The following is a 6652-nucleotide window of genomic DNA, read 5'->3' on the forward strand; positions in this document are numbered from 1 at the left end:
CACTCTGTCTCTCTCTCTTTTCTTCTCTCCCCTTTAAAGCTATTTCTTAAAATGCTTTTCATTTTTTAAAATAAAGGGTTAACCATTAAATAATATTCATCCCCCACAATTAAATCTAAACTTCCCAAAGCATTTTCAAAATTGTTAATGTTCTGTCACTCAGTCATGCTTGACTCATTGTGACCCCATGGACTGCAGCACACAATGCTTCCCTGTCCTTCACCATCTCCGGGAGATTGCTTAAACTCATGTCCATTGAGTCAGGGATGCCATCCAACCATCTCATCTTCTGTCATCCCCTTCTCCTCCTGCCTTCAATCTTTCCCAGCATCAGGGTCTTTTCCAATGAGTCAGCTCTAGGATCAGGTGGCCAAAGTATTGGAGCTTCAGCTTCAGCATCAGTCCTTCCAATGAATATTCAGGACTGATTTCCTTTACGATGGACTGGTTGGATCTCCTTGCTGTCCAAGGGACTCTCAAGAGCCTTCTCCAACGTCACAGTTCAAAAGCATCAATTCTTCAGCGCTCAGCTTTTTTAATAGTCCAACTCTCACACTCATACATGACTTACTGGAAAAACCATAGTCCTGACTAGATGGACCTTTGTCAACAAAGTAATGTCTCTGATTTTTAATATGCTGTCTAGGTTGGTCTTGGCTTTTCTTCCAAGGAGCAAGCATCTTTTAATTTCATGGCTGCATCACCATCTTCAGTGATTTTGGAGCCCAAGAAAATAGTCTGTCGCTATTTCCATTGTTTCCCATCTCTTTGTTATGAAGTGATGGGACCACATGCCATGATCTTTGTTTTTTGAATGTTGAATTTTAAGCCTGCTTCTTCACTCTCCTCTTTCAACTTCATCAAGAGGCTCTTTAGTTCCTGTTCACCTTCTGCCATAAAGGTAATTTCATCTACATATCTGATGTTATTGATATTTCTCCCTGCATTCTTGATTACAGCTTGTGCTTCATCTAGCCCAGCATTTCACATAATGTACTACGCATATGTTAGATAAGCAAGGTGAGTATATACAGCCTTGATGTACTTTTTTCCCAATTTTGAACCAGTTCGTTGTTCCTTGTCTGGTTCTAACTGTTCCTTCTTGACCATCATACAGGTTTCTCAGGAGACAGGTGAAAGAAAGTGAAAGTTCAAGTCGCTCAGCTGTGTCCGACTCTTTGCAACCCCATGGACTATACAGTCCATGGAATTCTTCAGGCCAGAATACTGGAGTGAGCAGCCTTTCCCTTCTCCAGGGGATCTTTCCAACCCAAGGATCGAACCCATGTCTCCTGCATTGTAGGTGGATTCTTTACCAGCTGAGGCACAAGAGAAGCCCAAGAATACTAGAGTGGGTAGCCTATCCCTTCTCCAGAGGATCTTCCTGACCCAGGAACTGAACCGGGGTCTCTTGCATTGCAGGCGGATTCTTTAGCAACTGAGCTATCAGAGAAGCCCAGAGACAGGTGAGGTTGTCTGGTATTCCCATCTCTTTAAGAATTTTCCAGTTTATTGTGATCCACACAAACGCTTTAGTGTAGTCAATGAAGCAGAAGTAGATGTTTTTCTGGAATTCTCTTGCTTTTTCTATGATTCAATGAATGTTGTCAATTTGATCTCTGGTTCCTCTGCCTTTTCTAAATCCAGCTTGCACATCTAGAAGTTCTTGGTTCACGTATTTTTTGACACATAGCTTGGAGAATTTTGAGCATGCAGATTCAAAATTAGTGGGATTTAAAGGAAAATAATTTGCATTAGCAAAATAAGTCAAGTCCCATATGTACCAGTAAACTATATACTCTATTTCACCTGCTTTACTTATTTCCTGCAAATAAAATCACCTATTCCTTCAAATGATCAGTTCTAGAGAAGAAAACTTTTTCAAGCTTCATGTATTACTGTATTTCTTTCCAAAATCAGTAAACTTTTACATGGCATACATAGGTTGACAATATTTTCTAAAAGTTAAAAAAAGGACATACATCTTGTGACAAAAAAATTATATGCCACTTTCAACTGGAAAATTAGTTTGGATTAAAAGCAGAATCTGCTTGCAATGCAGGATACCTGGGTTCGATTTCTGGGTTGAGAAGATCCTCTGGAGAAGTGAATGGGAACGCACTCCAGAATTTTTGCCTGGAGAATCCCATGGACAGAGGAGCCTGGTGGGCTACAGTTCATGGGGTCACAAAGAGTCAGACCCAACTGAGTGACTAACACATACACAAAAAAATTATTGAATGTCTGAAGCATTTTGAAGTCCTGTGGGAAATAGACATAGATAATTTAGTATAAAGCTCAGACATATCTCACAGAAACAAGCAATACAGACCTGTAATAAAACAAGATGTAGAAATTGAAAAATTAACTATACGTATTTAAATTTGAAATCAGGGTAAACTCGTATCAATATTTATTTATTATTTTTGTTTCATTCTCTCATTTCAACTAATATATTTTTCAGATTAAGCAAACTGCTGATATAGCTATATATCTACTAAAATCTACATGTCAGTTAGTTGACACATCAATTCCTTTCCTTTTAGCATGACAAAGATTATTAAGTAACAGTAACACCAACAAAAATGATAGTTAGCATTATAGATAATATGCCTGCCATGAGGCCTGGCAATCCCTCTACTGCTACTACTGCTCCTACACACACACACACATACAATTTCAGTAATGCAATGAACTTGTTATTATTATTTTATGCTACAGGTTTATACAGATACTAGAAATTATGAACAAGTAGATTCTGTGCTCAAGCTGCTCACACAAAACTGAACTGGTAGTTTGGTAACTCATAAGCCAGTAAAATCAGTAGAAGAGACATAGATAAATGCAACATGGAAATAGTTATATGATGAGGTACAGAGCTAGAATAGAGAAAGAAGCACACGTGGATAGCAAACCTTAACTCTGCAGGCACTGCTGGAGAATTCTCACCCACAGCTCTGCCTTCGGCCACTTGGCCACAGTTTCAAGACCTTGGTTTGCACATTTCTAATATGTCTGATCATCTGCCTCTGAAAAATATAGCACTGTCACTGGAAAAAAGGAGGCTATGACTGTGTAGATCTTTCTTGTCTCCATCCACAAACCTATTGATCATCAACTAAGATATGATCCTTGCACTCCACACCCTACCTGAGTAAGTATCTTTATTCCTTGCAAAACAATTTTTATATTAGACAATCAGCCCAAAGAAAACTATTCTATAGGTCAAAGTGTAAAGACAGATACTCTCCCTTACTGGAATGTGGCGTCTTCCTCATAACATCACCAATTGATCATTATCATTTGCAGATTTGGGAAAATACGTCATAAATGGTTGTAAAGGTTTTATTTTATGCACAACAAAACCAGTCGTATTTTCCCTTCCAAATCAATTGTTTTCTGTTTGTGGGAGAATGTAGAGAGTAAAAAAATGACTGGATTCTAAGTGGTGGGTAACCTGGCTTGTGGGAGTTTGGTGGAGACGCTGTCTTTTGAGCTATAGTCAAGTCAGGGTGAGCATGAGCTGTATGCTAAGACAGCGCCCCGGAGCAGGACAGGTATGAGGTCACCAGAGGACAGGGGTTGACATTTGCAAGTGTGCAAGGGAGTCCTTAGAACACATAAAGCTAGTTGGTTATTTTGTTTTGTTTGTTTGTTTTTGTAAACTAAGTTTATCACCTTATGAAGCAATTGAAAAAAAAAAGTTGCCTTCAGAATAAAACTACCATATAACAGTTTGATTTCATACAGCAACTTTTACTCAAGTCATATTTCTAAAATTGCAACCTGATAGTCACCTCTCATCATTATGAATTTTTTGAGAGTATTTCTTGTGAACATCAATCTATTTTTTTTAGCATTATTTAGTATCTATATTTAGGCAAAATTATTTAAAATTACAGGTTCAACTGAAAATATGTATAGGTAGTTGAAATTATGAAATTTGGCTACAGCTTTGAAATACATGGAAATGCACACAGAAGTTACGAGGGATATTCAGAAAAACACATGGAGTGCTGCAACAGCCAAAGCATTTTTTCCAAGGGCCAACCAGATGCATTAAAAAAAAATAAATAAAAGAAGGAAGTACTCATCTAACCACATGGCTGTTGGTAAAATCAGCAGTAAATTTAGAAAGTCAAGGACATACTGAAATGGATATTTGAAATATTGGTCTCATTGCTGTGAAGTTCAAATGCACATAAAACTTGATATCTTAAAAGAGAAAGCTGAAATGAAGCAAACAGTTCATGAAACTATCCCTCTTGCCGCAATACTAATTGATAAATTTGTTTTCAAAATTAAACCATTTAAAATATAATGCAACCTAGATGTCCATCAGCAGACGAATGGATAAGGAAGCTGTGGTACATATACACAATGGAATATTACTCAGACATTAAAAAAAATACATTTGAATCGGTTCTACTGAGATGGATGAAACTGGAGCCCATTATACAGAGTGAAGTAAGCCAGAAAGAAAAACAACAATACAGTATACTAATGCATATATATGGAATTTGAAAGATGGTAACGATAACCCTATATGCGAGACAGAATAAGAGACACAGATGCATAGAACAATTTTATGGACTCTGAGGGAGAAGGTGAGGGTGGGACGTTCTGGGAGAATAGCATTGAAACATATATATTATCATATGTGAAACAGAACACCATTCCATGTTCGATGCATGAGACAAGGGCTCAGGGCCGGGGCAATGGGATGACCCAGAGGGATGGGATGGGGAGGGAGGTGGGTGGGGGGTCCAGGAAGGGGAACACATGTAAACCCATGGCTGATTCATGTCAATGTATGGCAAAAACTATTACAATATTGTAAAGTAATTAGCCCCCAACTAAAATAAATAAATTTATAAAAAAAAATAAAAAATAAATAAATAAATAAATAATAAAATAAAATATAATGCTAAGTAAGAAAAAACTAAAAAGGGAGAAAGTTTATAGACATGGGTTGTTATACCTTTTGAGGAAAATAAAGGAGAAATAAAGGTAGTCAAGCAGCTTATGTATGTATTTATTTATCTATCTATTTATCTATTATGTCAATCCCTCTTATGTATGGAAAGAGGGAGACATCTATATATTCATATATGTATAGATTTCTCTGAAACAAAAGACAAAATGCTGGTAACAGTAGTTGCTTTAGAAACATGCTTGGTCACAGTGGGAAGGAGACTTCCTTTGCACACTTTATCCTTTTATAGTGTTTGAACACTTTAGCAAGCAGGCTAATTTCCATTTCTCAATAATGAAAATAAATAAAATACAAATAAACAACTAAAAATCATAATTGTAAAGAAAAATACCAAAAATATTTTTGCTCCTACAAACAAGACATCTCTACTGAAAGCAAGATAATGACCAATTCAAGTAAACCTGAAATCAATAATTTTCTTAAGTGCTCTTTTCAGTCATTCACAGAGTCACCTTGGAAGGTAAAATTAGCATAATAAGAGGTGCTTACATCACTTCTTGAGCCATGGAAAGGGTCAAATCTGTTTTTGATTGAACAAAGACTCAAATATGTTTTGTAAAAGCCAAAATAACACAGACACTTTTACTGCTTTAATAAACAATGTTAGCAAAAGAGGTACCAAAATACTGGCAAGAGACATGTGTACAATAACAGTAGATTGATTGAATTTAACCCAGTGTTTTATTGGACCTTGCTTGAAATATTTATCATGATGATGTATGAGAAAAACTGAACTTGCAAAATGTTTAGTGGTTGGCAATCTCAGTTCAGTTCAGTCGCTCAGTCGTGTCCGACTCTTTGCAACCCCATGAATCGCAGCATGCCAGGCCTTCTTGTCCATCATGAACTCCCGGAGTTTACCGAAACCGATGTCCATCGAGTTGATGATGCCATCCAACCATCTCATCCTCTGTCGTCCCCTTCTCCTCCTGCCCTCAATCTTTCCTAGCATCAGGGTCTTTTCCAATGAGTCAGCTCTTCTCACGAGGTGGCCAAATTGTTGGAGTTTCAGCTTCAACATCAGTCCTTCCAATGAACACCCAGGACTGATCTCCTTTAGGATGGACTGGTTGGATCTCCTTGCAGTCCAAGGGACTCTCAAGAGTCTTCTCCAACACCACAGTTCAAAAGCAGCAATTCTTTGGCACTCAGCTTTCTTTATAGTCCAGCTCTCACATCCATACATGACCACTAGAAAAACCATAGCCTTGACTAGACAGACCTTTGTTGGCAAAGTAATGTGTCTGCATTTTAATATGCTGTTTAGGTTGGTCATAACTTTCCTTCCAAGGAGTAAGCATCTTTTAATTTCATGGCTGCAATCACCATCTGCAGTGATTTTGGAGCCCAGAAAAATAAAGTCAGCCGCTTAAGCAAGTAATTAAAATTAATATTAAATCAAGTTATTTAATACATTATCTTTCAGAAATCAGAATATTCCTTAAAGCAATCTTTAAAAATTAACATTTGTTTGATAAATATTTGCTGAATTGACTTTTTAACAAACAGTAAAAAATATATTAAAAATTAATGAAAATATTCAATAAGACTTCTAAATGTTGACACTGTATCATTTACTGAGAATATCACACTTCAACATATTTACTTCTGGATTTTTGTCAGTGGATCAAAGGAATAGTTAAAACGGCATTTTTC

The 6652-nt window shown here is 36.9% G+C and overlaps 1 long non-coding RNA gene across 1 annotated transcript; it reads left to right on the top strand.

The window, feature by feature from the left end:
* Positions 1-230: 230 nt before the first annotated feature.
* On the top strand, positions 231-4079 carry LOC145518596 (uncharacterized). The gene is made up of 3 exons (XR_014063014.1): positions 231-1020; positions 1118-1466; positions 2063-4079. It is a non-coding gene; the product is annotated as an uncharacterized LOC145518596 (long non-coding RNA).
* The last annotated feature ends 2573 nt before the right edge of the window (positions 4080-6652 follow it).

The sequence above is a fragment of the Giraffa tippelskirchi genome, chromosome 8 (genome assembly GCF_054371585.1).
Source record: "Giraffa tippelskirchi isolate mGirTip1 chromosome 8, T2T-mGirTip1v1.2.pri, whole genome shotgun sequence".
NCBI classification, from domain to species: Eukaryota; Metazoa; Chordata; class Mammalia; order Artiodactyla; family Giraffidae; genus Giraffa; species Giraffa tippelskirchi.